The sequence below is a fragment of the Carettochelys insculpta genome, chromosome 17 (assembly GCF_033958435.1).
Source record: "Carettochelys insculpta isolate YL-2023 chromosome 17, ASM3395843v1, whole genome shotgun sequence".
NCBI lineage: Eukaryota > Metazoa > Chordata > Testudines > Carettochelyidae > Carettochelys > Carettochelys insculpta.
In genome coordinates, this window is record NC_134153.1 from 3,522,181 (window position 1) to 3,543,190 (window position 21,010).

The 21,010-nt window shown below is 45.2% G+C and overlaps 1 protein-coding gene across 1 annotated transcript in view; it reads right to left on the bottom strand.

The window, feature by feature from the left end:
• Positions 1-13,934, bottom strand: part of CSNK2A1 (casein kinase 2 alpha 1) — a 42,634-nt gene extending 28,700 nt beyond the window's left edge. The window contains exon 1 of the mRNA XM_075011323.1: positions 13,787-13,934. The gene's annotated coding sequence lies outside the window, so the exon portion shown is untranslated. The remainder of the gene's footprint in view (positions 1-13,786) is intronic.
• Between the last annotated feature and the right edge of the window lie 7,076 nt (positions 13,935-21,010).

A 21,010-nucleotide genomic window follows, 5' to 3' on the forward strand; every position in this document is an offset into this window, starting at 1 on the left:
CTTGGCCACACCCATGATAAGTGGTCATCTGACTAACAAACTGTTGCCAGACTATAGAGGTTCAACTTGCAGTTCCAAGTCTAAGTCATTGTGATAATGCAGCTGTAACGGCCAGCAGGTGGAATTGAAACTGGGACCTCTGGAGCTTGATGCAGGAGCCTCCGTCTCAGCTAGAAGCCAGCAAGCTCTCAGCTAAGGCTGTAGAGAAGACTCATGCTCTCTCTTTGTAACTGGTTTGGGTGCCACCACATGGGACAGTGAAACACACCCAGTCGGTGAGAGTTATACTGCCTCAAGGTTACAAAACTGCATGTCATCATGGCACAGCCTGAATCAGAGATATGACTGAAGTCTCCAATAAGGACTCATTTACTGGTGCATTTCAAAACAAAGTAGGGAAGGCCTTAAACTCCAAAGAAAATCTCTTACCTAAGGCCGTAAATGTGGCTCTGCATGGCCTATACAACTCAAAATTAGGAGTGCAGATAGATGAGAAAGCCCCTGAAGTGTAATTACACACTGCAAAAATTCACAAGTTTATTAAAATGCACTGTGAATGCGTTAACATCTTACATTTCATGTCTAAACTTTCTTCCTTTTTCTTTTTTCATTTCTTTACCCTGCTCCTGCCCAGCAGAGTGACAGTGACTTTCAATATAAGCAGCTAAAGAGCTAAAATTAGAAACCTAGCAGGTTGGATGCAGAGAGACCACGCAAGGCTAATTAGCAATGTTTCAGATGGTTAATTTCTTAATTGGAGAGTTATATTATCACAGTACCTAGGAGCCCAGTCACTGACCTGGATCCTATTGTGCTAGGCATTATGCAAACAGAACAAAGAATCTCCCTCTAAGAATTTGCAATACAAATCTAAAACAAAGGATGAAGATAAACCTATTGGGGAGGGAGGGGTTTACAAAGAAACAATGAGAACTTATCAGCCAGCATGATATGCAGTAATCTAGTTGCTGATGAGTTTTGTAGGAGTAACAGCAAAGGAGTGTTTTCTAGTAATACTGTTTGTAGAACTAGCCTACTAAGGCTAGTCTAAACTGACTTGGGTGTTTTAGTTTAAATACAAGGTTTTAAATACCCATAAGACTGCTAGAGTGAGTCATCTGATCTAGCTTCTTCCAGGAGAACCACTTCATAGTTTTGCTGAAAAAAGTGAGTCTTACTGCTCAAAAGATGAGACAAATTTCACAGTATTTGGCTTCATAGATCAGGTAACTATAGGCTGGCACAGGATTGCTCCAAAAAGACACCTCAGAAAACCACCACCAATCTGAGCTTCCCCAACACTTCCACAAAAAACACCTGGGACTGGGAGAGAAACATGTATTTACCTCCACAGTTCGAGATGAGAAAAGAGGGGAGAGTGGACACAAGAATGGTCATTTTTGGTTTTAAATGAAATGTTACATTAATTGTATATCCCCTTTTCATTTAAAGCCAAAAGTGAGCAGCATTTGTCAAATTCTCTCATCGCTTTTGTAACAACTTTTTTTGGGGGAGGGCTTAAATACATATTTCATCCTCCATCGCAAGAGGGCAAATTAATGAGCTGATTTAACTTTTTGGTCAAAATACCAACATGGTTAGACAGTGTGGTAGGTGGGAATATGCAAAATGCAGTTCAGCCCATAGTTGCGAGGAAGAAAACCTTCACTTTGCACAGTTGTACATGGATCAAATGGGTATAATGAACTGGTTATAACACCACAGTTACACTTACAGTGCAGACAGAGCCTACAAGTGACATGTTTATTTCTGCATGAACACTATCATCACTGCTCTCTGCTTCTATCACTTACGCTCTCAGATCTGAGAGGGCACACTTCCCTTCAAACCAAATAGCAATGAAGTAAACAAAATGAACAAAATGCAGTTTGTCAAAAAAAAATGATGCGGAAAAGTACAAGACACCACACAGGCCCTGGTCCACACTATTTCTGACCTGTGATTTTGTAAACAATTAACAGGTATTGTCACACTGGTTACAAGTAACAGAGGAAAGTTTATTTCCACACAGCAACTTTCTAACTTCACAATCTTTCATTCAGGGACAAGTCAATCTCAGAGGGTAAAGTACACGGAGGGAACACAGTCTAGTGTCAAAAGGAATGCATTGCTCCTTCTGTAGGACGTCCTGTTGCACAGAGACAGGAGAAAGGAGGACCCACCAAGCCAGCCACATAAATGTATGGGTGGGTGGTTCTTGTCCACATTGCACAGTACATTGTGTACCAAATACCAAACTGGTTGCAGGAAAGCAATGGTGCCAGAGCCAACCATGTCAATTAAGTGACTCAGTCCAATCTGCTATATATACAGCGTGTAAAAAACAACAGTGGTCACTGCTTCTGGTTGCAACAGGCATTTGAATTCCTTAATTTTCAGCAGAAGCACATAATACTGAAAACAGCACATTTCTTTTCCGAAAGACAAACACACGGGGAGACCAGTGCCAGCAACCGGATTCTTCTAACCTACAGTTCACAACATTGTCCTCACCACATGCTAAAACAAACTACAAAATTGTCATTCTGACCACTGGGACAAAAAGCATCCTGAGTCACTAAGCACTGCAAAGCAAAGTGTCACCCAAGCAAACCATCATAGAACTTGACTCCTGTAGTAATGCAGTACAGCTTTAAAGACATTTAAGCACCTCCTCTTAAGTGGTGGATGATTTCTAGGCCCACCTCTACCATTAACACGATTTAAGTGTGATTCACAACTTTGGGTTTAGTGCTGTATTGGAGATCAGAAGAAAAGTAGCTTAAGGCTGTGCCTACACTACCTCCTTACTTCAAAGGCAGGATTGTCAGTAGGGTGTTGGGAGATTATTAAAAGTGCTGCACTGCATATGCAGCACTTCATTAAGCTAATTCTCCCCTGCGGCAACTTCGAAGTCCCTTTACTCCTCAAAAAAAATTTTTTTTGGGGGAAAAAGGGTTCTTTTGAAGATGGGGTTTACTTTCGAAAGAGCCGCATCTACACTGCTTTTCTTCTTTCGAAAGAAGATCTTTCAAAAGGATATGCAAATGAGGTGCCAGATATGTAAATCTGCACATTTGCATGCCTCCTTTGAAAGAGGAATACAAGTGTGTACGCCACGTTTGTGCTGCAAATATTATTTAGAAATGATGGATGCCAATTCCTGTGTTACAATTTACTTCTTAGTAGAAGGATTCCATACAACATGTCGGCTAAACATAGCTGCCTATGACATCAGCACCCTTCACTGTTCTAAAGACAGGTATTTTGGAAAACTGTTTTGAAAAGGCACTTTGCATATTTTATTGGGAGTGTAGCTAAATTATGGGAATGCATTTTCCCTTTCAATGGAAGTTCTTCTGATTTCAAGCTTTCCTTACAGGAAAGCCTAAGCATAGGCTCCTTCAGGGCCCTATCCGTAAAACAAGTGTCACACTGAGTCCTGAGAGCTCACATGGACAGTGATGGAGCGGGAAGCCAAGAACTTCCCATAAGACTGGTGTCCTTCCTGAGGAATGCTGCAACAGCTCCAACTCCTGTCCTTTCTGAGTAAGGCAAAGTGATAAATAAGACAACCCTGGATACAAACATCACTAAACAGTAACATTTCACACAGCGGGGAGTAGAAGCACTGCTTCTATGCTTTCAACAGCAACAGAGTATTACCAGAAAGCCCTGAGTTTATCTAGAGCAGTGTTTTGTTAAACTACATTCCACTGAACACTGGTGTTCCGTGATTTCTGTCCTTATCAGTTTAATGTCTAGCATGTTCTCTGTATGAGAAATGTGTATTGTGTGGATTTTTGAACATGGAAGCCGGTGTCTGAGCTTACCTCAGCCCTCACCGGTGTGCCACGAGTGTCTGACTCTCTCTTCTTGAAGAAAATTTTGATAGGTGTGGGGGAAAAAAAAAAGTGATTGCTTGGTGTTCCATGGTCTCAAAAAGTTTAAGAAACACTGACCTAAACAGAACACTTAACTTTTTTCAATAGTTTGTAATTCTTATGGAACATAGTCATTCTTCCACTCTATTCTGCGCTGGTTAGGCCTCAGTTGGAGTAGTGTGTCTTGTTCTGGGAACTGCATTTCACGAAAGATGTGGAGAAATTGGAAAGGGTCCAGAAAACAGCAACAAATTTCTGTCAGGGATGATCTAGACAGTACTTGGTCCTGCCATGAGGGCGGAGGCCTGGACTCGATGACCTCTTGGGGTCCCTTCCAGTCCTGGTATTCTATGAGTCTATGATAGAGCCAGACTAAGCTTACAGAAAACTTCTCTGGAAAAGCAAGAGAACTACTGACAAAATTATCCTTAAAAAAAGGCTGCCTGTTGTCCCCATAAATCCAGGGAAGCCTTCCTCTCCCTTCATCAGTCCTAGAAAGAACATGTACCAAACAGGGTTCCCCAAGGAAAGAATTAGAGCAAAGGCTGATTGCTCAGACGGGTACATGTGCTTTCCATTCACCCCTCCTTTCTTCACATAAGCTTGTTAACAGCTGCGATTGTGCAGTGTTCATGTGGTTAGGAATGAAAAACAGCCTGCACAGTCTGAAATATCACTCGTTATCGGGTATCTGAAGGTGCAAAATTATGATGAAACACCCCCTCCACTGGCCTAAGCAGTAAGAAGAAAAAAGAATCCTTTCCAAACTTGACCTATTTGTTGCCATACCAGTGGGGGAGGGCTGGGGGAAAGGGAAAGAATCCATTGTTGAGTTAAGGCTCTGAAATAACCAATGTTTAATGATATCCAATGTGATCACTGGAAGCATTCAAAAAGCATATCTACTTACAAACTACCTGTTATTCCCTCTCCTCTAACCTGTCTTCTTGTTTGACTACCCTCAACTGTGGGCTCCCTGGAAGAGGCAGCATCCTTCCTGTGTTTGGAAAGGGACTAGCACAAAATGTATGTTATGCTAAATAAGGACGGTCAAAAAGAAGGTACTCTTCACTCAGTATTCAAAAATCCTACTCTGAACCCTAAAACCGAAGATTTAGTAACTGCGATGGCACACCAAAAAAAAAATTACATTTGGCAACAGGGACTTGAATTGCATACCCACTGGATACAGGAACTCCAGAAATCTGACTGTTTCATAATCCAACTAGAAATGGAAATTGATCTGGATTTATTAGGACTGGTGTCTTGTCCCCTCCCCCAGTCACCCACCCACAAGAATCCAAAAAAGCAGTCCAGTAGCACTTTAAAGACTAACAAAATAAGTTACTAGGTGATGAGCTTTCTTGGGACAGGCCCACTTTAGATCTGAAGAAGTGGGCCTGCCCCATGACAGCTCATCACCTAATAACTTATTTTGTTAGTCTTTAAAGTGCTACTGGACTGCTTTTTTGTTTCAACAGTATACAGACTAGCATGGCTATCTCTCTGTTACAAAAGAACCCATTTGCTCAAAGGGACAATGGCAACTTAAAAATAAAGTCAAACTTAAAGCCACCAAAACCCATAGGAACCACACATTCTATTGAAATCCAGACTTTAAAAACCTGATACCTATATACAAAATGGTAAAATCTAGTACCCCAAGGGACTGAAGCCGCCTCCCACCCACTATGGGCAGGGGCAGACTCGTGCAGCTGAAGCAGCCTTCATCTGTGATGAGCCAGGGAATGCCACCAATAGGGAGGTGCTCCAGCCAGGCTGCCACAGGTTAGGGAGGCAATGGCCACGCCGGAGCACCCCGTGCACGTGGTACTCCTGGGCCTGCTGTGGAGGGGGCGCTGCTTAGGCTTGGCTGGAGCTGCAACCTGTCCATTGTGGGACCTGTAGGATTGGAACAATCCCCTGCTTGCATTGGGCATTTCAGCTCAGTCCCCCTCCGCCCCCCATCTTTTTAATTGGTTAACTGGTTAAATCTAACATTTAATCAGTTAACTAATTAAATGGGATTTTATATCCCTAGACAAGGGCTGGGCAAACCATAGCACAAGAGCTGCATGAGGCTCTTTTACAGTTAAAGTGTAGCTTACAGAGCTGCCCATTCTCCATCTGCCAGGCTTGTGCAGGGAGCTCTGGACCTGTGCCTCTCTGTGGGGTGGTGGGGGTAGGAGCTCATGGCTTCAGCTCCGCGGGGTGCTCCTGCCAGAGATCAGGGCTTCAGCAGATGTGGAGTTGAGGCCCTGAGCCCCTCAGTTCTTGAGCTTCTTAAGACATATGCAAGTTTGATGGGTTAGTAAGTCCACACCCTATCTATTCATCCCATCACAGCTGCCTCCTGAGCTGCATCTGAGTCAAAGGTATCCTTCCAGTTTCCTGTTAAATGAGTGGTAGTATTCAGCTGCAGAGAAAGTAGTCAGATTTATAAAACCTGAGACTTTGCTATCAACTCAGGCAACAAGGGAAGAGTTTGCAACATGAACTCAAAATAAAATTTGATCGAGCCCTTGTAACTGGAAATAGCAGGAAAGTCTAGTTCAGAAAATGTGAGTAAGTCTCCTAGAGTAATTCCAGCATAAGCATGCTCTCTAAATTGACACTGAAGGCACTAAAAATGTCACAGACTTCCTACCAGCTCAGTTGGCTCTTCTGCTGAGCTGCCAAAGCTCTATCTGGCTATGAGAGGCATCCTATTAGAGTGAAGCAGCACAGTTCATGGACAAAGCATAGGACTAAGGAGGGAACATCTCTGTTGTAATCCCATACTCAATGCTAGCATCCTCAGTGGTCTCAGGCAAAACAGGTTTTCTGCTTTCACAGAATCATAGAATACTAGGGCTGAAAGAGACCTCAGGAGGTCATCAAGTCCAGCTCCCTTCCCAAACCAGGATCAACTCTAACTAAAACATCAGACAGGTCTTTGTCAAGCCAGAACTTAAAACCTGAAAGGATGGCGATTCCACCACCTCTCTAAGTAGCAAATTTCAGTGTTTCACCACCCCCATAGTGAAATAGTTCTTCCTAATATCCAACCTAGACTTCCCTCACTGTAACTTGAGATGACTGCTCCTTGTTCTGCCATCCATCACTACTGAAAACAGCCTCTCTCCATACTCTTTAGAGCCTCCCTTCAGGAAGTTAAAGGCTGCTCTCAAATTACCTTTCACTCTTTTCCTGCAAACTAAATAAGCCCAAGTCCCTCAACCTCTCTTCATAGGACATGTGCTCCAGCCCCCTTAATCATTTTGGTTGCCCTCCACTGTACCCTCTCCAATGCATCCACATTCTTTCTATACTAGGATGCTCCAGAACTGGACACAACACTCCATACGTGGCCTCACCAGTGTGGAATAAAGGGAAGTAACTTCTCTAGATAGCAAAACTTGTCTGTGTTGGCAGAGACATAGGCAATTGGGCCCAAGCAGCTAGGCACTAGCCTGGCAATAGCAGGCTACTGGTAGCCAAAAGATTTCCCTTCATTCTCTCCCACTCCAATCCCAACAAACACTTCAGGTAGTCTGTTGAATTTGGGAGCTTCCCACTCTCTCTCCTCCCAAAAAAGCCTCGTTCATCCCCCCTTAAATACTACAGCTAGTTCTGGGCATTGTAGTATGATCATAGCAGAAGTCAGTTACATTCCAGCAGCGATACTCAGACCTCAGTGGTTCAGGATTCAAATCAGTGACCAACTTTGCCCAGAAGAATCATAGTAGTGTGAGCTATTTAATATTATTTATATAATTCTCACTACAAAATGAATGACCAAGTATCTACAACTGATTAATACAGCCAAAGCATCTTGATTGGTTAATAAATTAAATTACCCAGTGTTTTAATATGTACTGCAAAGAGCCAAAGTGGGGACATTAAAGAGCCACTGTGGCTGCCAAGCCTCAGTCTGAGTATTGTTACGTTAGCGGAAGGAAAACTGTCTTCTGGATACAAAAATGCTAAGACATGTTCTCAATTAAGTCTACCGAGTTCTCTTACTTTACCATTTTCTATTAAGGCATCTTTATCACAACTAAACATACAACTCCAAGTCTTTTCATTAAAGCACAGGATATCTTTAATTCGCACTTCTGAACAGGCCCAAAGAAGCTTTCATCTTGTTGTTCCAAGTTATTCTCAAAGTATAGCAGATGTCAGTGCAGAGGTCAGCAACCTTTCCGAGGCAGTGTACCGAAATTTGACCTTCTGATCTCTGTGTATGGCCTGAGTGCTGGTGATACTTTTAAAGTCACTAATAGTCCCCCTTACAACAGCTTCATTAATAAATAAATAAAGAGGCAGAACCTTGCCCTTTAGTTGGTGGTTGGTAGCATTAGCCGGTCTTTTGTTAATCCACAGGTGGCCTGGCTTTGAGCAAGCTCCAGGCTGCATGAGGGAGGAGGGGTGGGACTAATATTCCACCTCATGTGCCGATGAAAATTAGCTTGCGTGCCACTCTTGGCACACATGCTGGGAGTTGCTGACCCTGTATTAATGCTACATGTTACCCCATACACTGGCAGAAGAGAAACTCCATCTAAATTTATATGCTTTATTAACAGAGTAAATAAGTGTTGCCAAACTAACAATTCTACTACAAGACAGTAGTAAGCATTTGTCTTCCCCACTCCCCACCCTCCCAGTGCCACACTGTAACAGTTGCTACTGTGCAACTACAATAGTATAGCATACAGGATGATTGAAGGATGCTAGTCATGCAACTAAAACCGAAAGTCATGGAATGTAATTACAAAAATCATATTCCTCCACAAATTTTTAATAGAATGCAAAGCAACAGCACTTGTAACAATTCCAATGCAAAAACAATCTCTCCCCTCCTCAGTCTACTAGATATAAACCTTGTTCTGCTGGGCCTTTTCACAAGCCTGTGGCTGCTGGACTTCTCCATCTGGCAACAGTAAATAACTGCTCCTTCAAATTAGAAAGGGAGATTTTAACATTACTATATGCACTCTGAATCTGATCTCTTAGACAGATTAACAGTGACCTACAACCAAGCTGAGTTCTGGAAAATAATTTCCTACCTGATAACTGTTGCTTTGTGGGGTGGGCTTTTCTTATTAATTAGTAAACAGGCTCTAAGAGAGCACTGATATGTAATCTCCTACCTTGTTTCCCTCATGGATTATTTAAGCAGCGCGCTTTCTCTGGAGTTCAAACAGCAAAGCCACAGCTATTTTAACTATAGGGGGAGCTACTTTAACTTTGGGGGGCTTGGGGCTTGTTTTTAACTACCCCAGGTATTGGCAGAATTGGAAAATAACATCACCAGCAACATCTCACTATTTGGACTTTTCTCCTTAGGAAATCCTTCTGGTTGTCTGTTCTTGTCAAGGTGGTAATGTTTATACACTTTGTTCAACAGAAAATTCATATTTACCATCAGAAATCACTAGAACTGGAGTACAAGACAAGTGACTGTGTCATTTTCAGTAGCATTCAGATAGCATGATGAAAGAAACCAAGGCAGGAAAAGTCTCGGCCAGTTGGGATTCTAAAGCAGGAGATGCAATACATAAATATATTTTTCCCTAAAACACTTGCATCCAGAAAAACCTTATAGGTTTACTTCTTCACACACACTACCAGGGAAGAAAAAAAGCCACTGTCTGCACAAATCATTATGTTAAATGCCAGCTATTGTGTCACTGTTACAGTATAAGAAAAGGTTGCCATGAATAACAATTATTGTTAGAGGGGGCAGATCTCAGGCGGGCAATTGAAATGTATCCACTAAGGAATGTGTCACACTATAATTCTGCTTTTCATCCCCGCACTTCTGAAGATACCTAAATCCACAACACTAGCTGCATTCAACAATCTTTATAACTCAGTGGGGATATGAATGCTGAAATACTTCTTTAACATAGAAAATATTAAAACAAAAATAAAAAAAGATCATCACAGCCGCTCTCAAGAGAATCTGTCCTCCATCTTGGCAACATTTTACATACCTGCTAATTGTCTCAGGCGAACTGATTCTGAAAACTGTACAAACGTATATGCCTCTGTCAAGAGAAACATATCCAAATGTCCTAAAAACGTAGACTATAGTAGAAACTACCACTGCCATTAGTCATCTACTAGCCTCATTACTCATCTTGTTCTGCACACCTTGGGTGTCTTACTAAAGTGGAAGTTAACTCACTTTTATTAAGGTTCCCATATTCTGCAACAAGCTGAATCTAAAATCTCAATGAAACATGGTGGGTGAGATTCTTGAAAGAATAGCTTTCGAACATGCAGTACTCTTCTCTAGTCTCAAGCTTGAAAACTTGTCTCTTTCTTCAAAAGAAGTCTGTCCAATTAAAGGTATTACCTCCCACACCTTGTTTCTCTTATATTCTGAGACTAATACGGCTACAGCCACTCTAAAATCTGTGGCCAAAATTTCCATTTGTTAAAATGTTTTTTGTTGAATGAAAATTAAAAGTACAGTGGCCCTTAGTTTTTATATTAAACTTGGCTGGTTTTACAATATTCCCACTATCAGTTGTCAATATAAGCTAAAAATCGTGTACCAACAACTCATAACTGCACTATCCATCTAGGTAGATGATTAAGGTTTTGGCAACCATGTAGGGTGCATTTGGCACCTAGGGAGTTCATAAAAAGCAGCTGATGTGTAATCAAAACTAGATCATCATTGTGGTGAGACTACTTGTTCGTAATGGTCCTTCCTGGACTTAAGATCAATGAGTTAATACAAACATTTCACTATCATAGGATAAAAAGAACGACACATTTGATAACTTGAAATAGATCCCCACGCTTCCCTAGAGATGACATGAGATATGGAAACTCATCACGCCTCTGCACTGTCACCTACTCTTATGCCTTTCATATTCTTACTTGGTTAACCCACCCTTTCCTTCAAACTAATCTCAGTGCATCCCTTTCATCACATCTTGAACACTCACAGTAATTCCTTCCTCTGCCCTAAGAAATCACCTTTGCTATAATTTTTCCCCTGCAACACCTTGAGTTCATCTTCTTTCTCAACTCACACCTCTCAACTAAGAAGTGGCAACCTTCCCTTTTCCTACTATAGGCCTCATCTCCATGCACACCCTATGATCTAATTCGTGCACTGTGACCACACTACCATCTATGGTCTAACTCCTTTTCCACACATCCATATTCTCCCCAACCCAAGCATCAACTCCTTTCCTCCTCTACCTTCTTCTGTTTCACGCCAGCCAAAATGTATTTCCCCTGTTTTCTCCCCCATATACTTCCCCTCCACACCAGCAATTTCACCATGTTTTTGCCATCCAGGACCTAGATTCCTTCAACTGACTACATCCAATCCTGGCAGTACGAAATCATCTGGTTCTCCACTGTTTTCAAATCCCCCTTCATCCCCCACCCCCACCTACAGCCATTGCCAGGACCCAATCTCTCCCCCACTGCAGATTCACCCCCGTGTTTTGGAATCCTTTTTATAACTTCCCTCAATTCATTTTAGGAGTAATTCCTCTCCAATACACATCCATCTATTTATTGCATTATGGAATTATACCTGCAAGAGGGTGATCCCTCTTCACAAAGAGCACATACTACTTAGTAACACACAGCCAGAAGTTTACATTATCAGAGTTCGAAAAGCTTTGCACCTTGCCATGCCAAGATTTTGGAGGACACGGTTTCCTTTAATATCAAAACCTATGTCCACCCCAAACATACTCTACTTATCTCCCCACCAGAGCTGCAAGGGAATGTATCCCTGACCTCCATCGCCCAAAGGGCTACACACCCAACACAAAGCTGGGAAAAACTTCCTATCTCTAAGACAATACATCCCTTTCTCTGCTACAAGTGAGAGAAAAGGTTGACACCTAACTGTCCAAGGAATACGAAGGCCCTTACTCACCACAGGCTGATATAAAACCATTCTTCTTACAGACCCATTGACCCCCAAGAGAACTATGGAATTAAGTCTGTCTAGCAGACGTGTCCGTACCAACAGATGAATCAATATACTGGACAGATGTTTGATACTTACCTATCACAGATGTCCATGGTCTATGCCAATAGAGCAAACACCCAGCCCATGGGCAGATCTATATGGTCCCATAAGCACCTGATTCTGCATATTTCACATGTGGGCTTTTTATTTTTTATTAAAGAATATATTTCTAACACCTATGTCTAAAAAGACTTCTAAACACAAACTGGAGTCTTGTCTACACTTGAACTGCTCTACCAGCACAGCTGGGCAACAGTAGCACTCCAGCATAAACCCCGTCTACGGTGACTGGAAGGGGACCCCCTGCTGGCATAAGTAATACACCTTCCGGGGTGGTGAAGACTATACTGACAGAAGAGTTCTTCCATCCAACTAGAAATATGTACACCAGCATTAGGTCAGGCTAAATATGCCACACAAGGATGCAGATTTTTCACATTTTCAGGTGAAGCAGCTGAATCAGTCTAAATACACGCAAAGCTGATGTGTTGTCTCCAGGTGTCTGCAAATAGCTTAAAACAGCAACTTTAGGAAAGGTGTGAACTGCCCCCAGTCATCTTAGTGCAGTATTGACTCTTATGCCTGATGATAACACTTTATGGGCCTTTTTCCAAAAAATTATGGTAGTTTTGTGAATCAATTTGTACCATTACCATATTTGTGCACACAAATCGGGTAACTGCATACGAAGAAAGCATAACAAAAGCTATCTGGAGTAATGTGGTCCTAGCAGTGCCCTGCATCACTTAGTCCCTACCAAATGATGCGGATTACAACAGTAACTTCTGAAGGCCCTCGAAGCTGCATCACACTCTCATACAGCAGTGCAAACCCCCGCATCATTGCAGAGTTCCACTGCAGTCAATGGGATTCCACATAGGCACTACTAGACACCGACACAAAATCAGAGCCTAAAAGTTTAGTTAAGCTATAAGGAGCATACGCCATCCTCAGTCCACGCATAAATCTCCCATTGCTCCCACTGAAAGCCTGGCTACAAAAACGTACGTGGTCTAAACTTTCTTGACCCAATGGGTCATTTAATTTTTAATCATGCATTTGCATAATATTGATATTGGTTCCTATGCCAATAAAATTATTTTGAACCAATTTTCAGCTAGGGTGAGAATAGCAGCAATGAGTAGAACTTTCCTCAGGACATAAACCCCTGCCACCCGCACAGCTAAGAGACGGACCAACCACAGCTTAAGGGACAAGAGTACCCTCCCAGGAAAGCCAAAAAGAACCACTATGCTGTTTCACATGGGAAGGGGACATACGCCCCTGATAGCATTAGAAAGTGACAGACCCTTCCTTCCCCATCCAATGAAGGACGGTGCAAATGGAGCCTCTCAGGCACCTCCTCCCCAGCTGATAAGGGGAGTAGGGAAGATACTGCCCCTCTCAGGGGTACACAGACGCTGCCAGCGGCGCTGGGATGGGGAGGGGCTCCTCCTCTCCAGGATACAGCCTCCCCCACTTCCGCCCCCAGAGAACCGAGAGCGGGTGGGAGCCGGGCACCTCCCTGCTTCCTCCCCGCCCCCAGAGCTAAGGGCCCCTTACCCAGCTGACCCCCCCGCCGCCCGCATCACGCAGAGAGAGGAAGGAGCCGGGCCCCTGTCCTCGGGGGACCCACCCGCGTCCCTCTGCCCTAGCAGGGCGGGGTAGGCGACAGGCCCCTCCTCTGCAGGGCTGCAGCCTCCCAAGGCCGGGAAGCGGGGTGAGCCTCTCCTCAGGGTACCCGCGCCCGGCCCCACACACAGTGGGGACGGGGGGTTCTTTCTGGGGTGGGGGGACGGGTCGCTCCACCCAGGCTCCATTCCCTGCCCTCCCCATGGCTCGGTGGGTGGCGTCCGCCCCGCCGGGCTCCGGGAGCAGAGCTCCGGTCCGCCCCGCCCGCCCATACCTGTAGCGCCCGTCGCTCTCTCCTCCCTCCCCACCGGCCTCACACAGACAATATGGCGGAGGCACAAGGCTCGGCAGCCAGCCGCAAGGACCAGAGCGAGGCTGACCGGAAGCGGAAACCCTGCGCCGCCCCACACTCGCTCGCTATGTGCTGCGGTGCCCGCGGCGAAAGCTGGGAGCGCGGGGAGGGGCTTGATGAGACCGCGCACGGTACGTGAAGAAGTCACGCATGCGCAGCATGAGACGCTACGGCACTGCCTTCTGGGAAATGTAGTTCTCTTGGTATCCCAGGAGCCCCTCAACTCCTGGGGCTCAGGGGTCTCAGCTCCTCTCTTTAGCCAGACTCGAGTGTCACAGCTTCATGGCACTGAAGTGCCAGCACGTGGCATGGGCATCCTGAGGGGGCGAAGGCAGCAAAGCACTCGGCGTTGATGATTATAGAATCATAGAATCCTAGGGCTCGAAGGGACCTCAGGAGGTCATCTAGTCCAGCCCCCTGCCCCAAGCAAGATCAGCCCCCACTAAGTCATCCCAGCCAGGACCTGCTCAAGGCGGGACTTAAACTCCTCTAGGGATGGAGATTCCACCTCCTCCCTAGACAATGCATTTCAGTGCTTCACCACATGCCTGGGGAAGTAGTTTTTCCTAATATCCAAATTATTCCCCTCCTTCAGTAACTTCAGACCATTGCTCCTTGTTCTGCCACCTGTCACTGCTGAGATCAGTTTCTCACCCTCCTCTTTAGAGCTCCCCTGCAGGAAGTTGAAGGCTGCTATTGAATCACTCCTAGGTCTTCTCCTCTGTAAACTTAATAAGCCCGAATCCCTCAGACTCTCCTTGTAGGTTATGTGCTCCAGCCCCTTAATCATTTTTGTTGCCCTCCGCTGAACCTGCCCCAGCACATCCCCATCCTTTCTATGCTGGGAGGCCCAAAACTGGACACAATACTCCAGATGTGGCCTCACCAGTGCCGAATAGAGGGGACCAACCACTTCTTTAGATCTGCTCAAAATGCTCCTCCAAATGCACCCCAATATGTAATTGGCCTTCTTGGTTACAAGAGCACACTGTTTACTCATATCCAGCCTTTCATCCATTGTAATCCCTAGGTCCCTTTCTGCTGTACTGCTGCTTAGCCAATCAGTCCCCAGCCTATAACAATACTTGGGATTCTTCTGTCCCAAGGGCAGGACTCTGCACCTCTCCTTGTTGAACTGCATCAGATTTTTTTGGACCAATCCTCCAATTTATCCGGGTCACTCTGGATCCTATCTCTACCTTCCAATGTATCTACCACTCCGCCTAGCTTGGTGTCATCCGCAAACTTGCTGAGGGTGCAATCCAGTCCCTCATCCAGGTCATTAATAAAGAGGTTGAACAACACCGGCCCCAGAACCGAGCCTTGGAACACTCCACTTGAAATTGACCGCCACCCAGATATTGAGCCATTGACCACTACCCGTGGGGCCCGACCGTCAAACCAGCTTTGTATCCGTCCTATAGTCCATGTATGCAATCCATGCTTCCTTAACTTATGGGCAAGAATGTTGTGGGAGACTGTATCAAAAGCTTTGCTGAAGTCAAGGAATATCACATCCACTATCACAGACTCCTAGTGCTGGAGGTCAGAAGGTCGTCTAGTCCAGCTCCCTGCCTAAAACAGGATCAACCCCAACTAAGTCTATGTCAAGCTGGGACTTAAAAACCTCCAGGGATGGAGATTCCACCACCTGTCTAGATAACGCATTCCAGTGCTTCACCTCCCTCCTAGTGAAGCAGCTTTTCCTTATGCAGCAAACCCTTGATTTAACAGACTAATGGGGGGAAGGGCCGTGCATTAACGCTGAATATCCATTAAGTCTGACTCTGCAGCATGTCTGCATCAGCCGCCTGCCCACATATGTGCCCCACCCCGGTGAGAGGATTGTGATGGCTCCAGCAGTGATATCCCTGATGGCTCCTCTGCCCCCAATGGCTACAGCTGCTCCTGTAGCCCCAGCCATGGAGGCAGCTCCTTCAGCCTCATTGGCTCCAGCAGTGGTGGTGGCTCTGGTGGTTCTGGTGAGTTGCCCGCATTTATCTGGGGGCAGAGGGGCTGGTGGACAGTGTCCATTATTTCTGAAGTCTGTTAAATCAAGGGTTTACTGTACCCAACCTAGGTGGACACCCCCCACCCCAGCTTGAGACCATTGCTCCTCATTCTGCCATCCATCGCCACTGAGAACAGCCTCGTGCCATCCTCTTTGTAATCCCCCTTCAGGTAGATGAAGGCTGCTATCAAATCCCCCCTGACTCTTTTCTTCAGTAGACTAAGTCCAAAACCCTCATCTTCTCGAAAGTCATGGGCTCCAACTCCCTAATCATTTTTGTTGCCCTCCACCGGACCCTCTCCAATACGTCCACACCCTTTCTGTAGTGGGGGGCCCAGAATTGGATCATTCTACAAACGTGGCCTCACCAGTGCCAAATAAAGGGGAACAATCACTTCCCTAGTTCTGCTGACAGTGCTTCTGCTAGCGCTCCCCAGTATGCACTAGCCTTCTTGGCTAGGAGGACACACTGTTGACTTATATCCAGTTTCTCATCCATTGTACTGACCAGGTCCTTTTCTGAAGAGCTGCTGCTTAGCCTGTTGGCTCCCAGTGTGTAGCAGGGCTTGCGACTCCTCCATCCTGCGTTCAGGACTCTGCACCAGTCCTTCTTGATTGACCTTCATCACATTTCTTTTTGCACAATCCTCCAATTTATCTAGGTCACTCTGGACGCTATCCCTACCCTCCAACATATCTACCTCTCCCCCACGCTTAGTGTCATCTGCAAATTTGCTGAGGGTGCAATCCAGCCCCTCATCCAGGTCATTAATAATGTTGAACACAACCAGACTGAGAACTGATCCTTGGAGTTCTCTGCTTCGTACTGTTCACCAGCCAGATATTGATCACTACCCATGGAGCCCAACCATCCAGCCAGCTTTCTATCTCCCTCACAGTCAATTTATCCAAGCCACACTTCTTTAACTTGCTGGCAAGTATACTGCGGGAAACTTGATCAAAAGCTTTGCTAAAGTCAAGGGATATTGTGTCCACCACCTTCCCTACATCCACAAGCCAGTTACCTCATCATAGAAGGCAACCAGGTTAGCCAGTCATCACTTGCCCTTGCTGAATCCATGTTGAATCTGAGGGGGGCAAAAGGGGTAATTGCCATCTGAGCCCAGCATTTCAGAGGGAACTGGACCTCCAGCCACTGTGGCGGCCGAAGTTTTGGGACCCTTTGAAACGCCGTGGAGAACTCTGCATTGCTCTGTGGGTGGCTCTGAGGGAGCATGGGGGAGGCCCTGAGGGCTGACTGCCCCAAGCCCTGCCCCTTCTGCCCTTGGCTCTGCCCCTTCCAGGGGCAGAGAGCTGGGAGCCACCCTCACCTTGCCCCAGGCCTGCAGTGCCTCTGGGTTCTGCTGTTGACTGTATCTGATCACTTACCTCTCCTCCAAGTGCTTCAAAATGGATTCCTGGAGGATCTCCTTCATGATTTTCTGGCGATTGAGGTGAAGCTGACAGGTCTGTAATTCCCCACATTCACCTTCTTCCCTTTTTTAGAGCTGGGCCTTACCTTTGCCTTTTTCCAATTGCCCGGGACCTCTCCCAATGCCAGTGGTTCTGCAATTGCATCAGCCAAATCCCTCAGCGTGCTCGGAGGCATTTGATGATCCAGCCCCGTAGATTTGGTCTGCAGAAGTGGGTCTGTCCCACGAAAGCTCATCACCTACCTGACTGCTTTTTTGTTTAGGTAGTATATAGACTAGCACGGCTTTCTCTCTGTTACTAATCCCCATAGATTTGTGTATGTCCAGCCTTTCTAAATAGTTGTTAGCCTGTTCCTTCTGCATTGAGGGCTGCCCACCTCCTCCACACCCTGTGCTGCAGCGGGCTGGGGGTTGACCTCCCCTGTGAAGACAGGAGCAAAAAAGTTTTGTGTTCTTCAGGTTTCTCCACTTAATCTGTCACTAGGTTACCTCCCTCATTCAGTAACGGTCCTACACCTTCCCTGACCAGGCTTTTATTGCTAACACACCTACACGGGAACGCTGCTTGTCCAATCAAAACATGATGTCAACGCAATGGAGTCTGATGATGTCATACCGCAATGTGACGTTAGCGCACAGAGCACGATGACGTTATGTCAAGCCCAGTGTGGCCATGCTGCATGGGCACGTCTGGATGGCACATGCCAAAGGTGCAGCGGCACATGCAATGTCACTCGGAAAGCACATTGTATGTTTGAGGTGCTGGACTGAAGCTGGGGGGTGCCATGCTGAGATGAGACGGTGAATGTAATGTTGTGGGGTCATGAAAAGTATCAGGTCGTGCTGACCCTGTGTGCAGCCTGAGCGTTTTGTCCGGATGTGTCAATGGTGAGCAAGCAAGTGACACAGGACTTGCTCTATAAAACAAGATAGCCTGGTTGACAATCATCATCAGCATCATCATCAACAGCTGTGGGCCTGGGGATTTGTAAGGTCTCAGACCAGAGGCCATCATCGTCATCAACCGTGGGCTCAGTGCCCATTGGTGTCCGATGCCTCCCTCACTATTTCCTTCCATCTTTCCCTGTCCAGTGCAGAGTGGCTTAGTTTCTGTAGACTAGCTCGGCACCAACCTACTAGATCATCTACCCATTCTCTGAGGGGTCTGCCTCTCCTGTTCAGACCATCCATTACGCCCATTACCAAGGTCTTGATTTTTCATTCATTGTTCATTCTGCAGATATGCCCCACTAGCTGTAACTTTTGTTGTATAACCTTCTACAGTGGGTTCTCGTGCAGCTGTATCTTCCTATATAATTCCTCATTGGTCACCTTCTGCATCCTTCCTATTCTCAGGGTTTTTCTATAACAACTCCTCTTGAATGCCAATATTCTTCTCTTGGAATCTTTCATTATCACCCACTTTTCACATCTGTCAACATGCTGCTGAATACACACATTTTTAAGACGCTCAGCTTCATTCCTAAGGTAATCTCTTTGCTTTTCCAGATCTTACCCATCGCCTGCACACTCGCTCTTGCTTTCGCTGTTCTAGTCGCTGTTTCCTTCTCACAGTCTAGATCATATGTCAAGTTGTTGCCCAGATACGTGAACTTCTCTATGTTCTCTAGTTCGATCCTGTCTACGCTGATCTTCCTTCCTATTTCCTTATCTCATCTCCAAATTCCATTGTTTTTGTTTAATCAATGTTCAGTATCAGTCCGTACTGCTACTCCTCCTCCATTAGCACCTGCACCATTCTTGCTAGCTTCTCAGCATCTTCTGCAATGATAACTATATCATCCGCGAACCTCAAGTTGTTGATTCTCATCCCGTGCACAGATATCCCTTCTACCTTTTCCTTGATCTTCTCCATTGCTCTCTCTAGGTGTGTGATGAAGATACTCAGCAATATCGGGTCTCCTTGTCTCCCACTTCTACTTGTTCTAAACCAACTTCTCAACTCGCCACACGTTCTCACCACTGCCTCTGCATTGTCTTTGATATCCTTCAACAACTGTATCAGTCTTTATCCAGGCTTGGGACTGGCATGGAACCCCTAAAGGCTTCATGGTGGAGTTCTGGTTGACGACACTGTTTATAATTTTATATAATTTATATTTATAATTTTCTGTTCTTCAGAACTGCTTTTGGCTCTGGTGTTGCAAAGATTCATGCATGTGCACAATTTTATGTACAGGGATCAGTCTCCTAAAACTGCAGGCATGTAAAGTTAGGCACGTGCATAAGTCCATGCATGATCAGAGGCTTTCTTGGTCCATTTTTGTATCATATTGAGGTATGAACTCTGATGCAATTTGGGGGGGGATGTCTTTTGTCTTGCTTCCAAATGTAAAATAACCTAAGTATAAAACCTACTGATATCTGTCACCATGCTATGATTTTATCCACCCTCCCCACACCACCAAACACATTTTGAGAACCTCAAAAAGCTGCTTGGATTTAAACCTTCCAAAGGTCTCATCCTAGACCTCTAGTAGGAGTGTGTCTTCTTACGATAATCATTTGTCCCAGGCAGTGCCAGAAGCTAACTTCAGCCCAAGTTCCATCATGGTATTGATCATATTTTAAAGCCTTTTTCAATTCATCATCATCATCAACAACCAGGGGCTCAGCGCCTGTTGGTGTCTGATGCCTCTCTCACTATTTCCTTCCATATTTCCCTGGCCAGTGCGGAGGGGCTTAGTTCTGTAGGCTAGCTCTTCACCAATCTACTGTATCATCTACCCATTCTCTGTGGGGTCTGCCTCTCCTATTTGTACCATCCATTATGCTGAACACCAGGGTCTTGATTTTTCGTTCATCGTTCCTTCTGCAAATATGCCCAAATAGTTGTAGCTTCCATTTTATAACCTTCTGCAGTACGTTCTCTTTCGGTTGTATCTTCCTATGTAATTCCTCACTGGTGACCTTCTGCGTCCATCCTATTCTCAGGATATTTCTATAACAACTCCTCTCAAATGTCAATATTCTTCTCTTTGAATCTTCCGTTATCACCCAGGCTTGGACTGGCATGGAACCCCTAGAGGCTTCTTGGCAGAGTTCTTTTTCAATTTCTTGAGATTTTTTTGTATTTAACTTGTAAATTACAAACAACTGTGTCTGATTCGTCACCCTTCCTGGATTTCCATGGCTAGTCACTGCGTAATTAAGTCTTAGTAACCCACACTCAGAGATAGACTTGTATATTCCCACAGACTGATGAAACCCTTGCAAGGAGTTAGAGATCTGCTTCAATCATTGCCTATCTCTAGCCCACATACACAGCTGTTTCTGTAAAATAGGAAACATACTTTATAAAACTCATGAGATCATCCCAGTCATCCCGTCAGTCTCTGCCCTTGTGAGAGAACAGGGTTCTGTGCAGAACCTGGGTGAGGCATTGTGGTTCTTTAAATTTTTCAGCATCATCTCTTGGATCCTTGGCTAGGAGAAGGCAAAATATTTTGTTTACAGCATGTGCCACCAGGAGGCAATCTTGAGCTACGGTTTGGAAGCTGTCACTAATCCAACTCTACATTCTTCCCAGATAGTTTTTCTCTGGCTGGATGCTCAGAAAGCTGCCAGGTCTCTGCAGATGCCTTTACTGCAACAGAAGCACACTCCCAAGCATGTGAAACACACCTGGCCCCACAGAGTCATGTGTTTCACCATGCAAGGGGAACTGTGATTTAAAGCAAG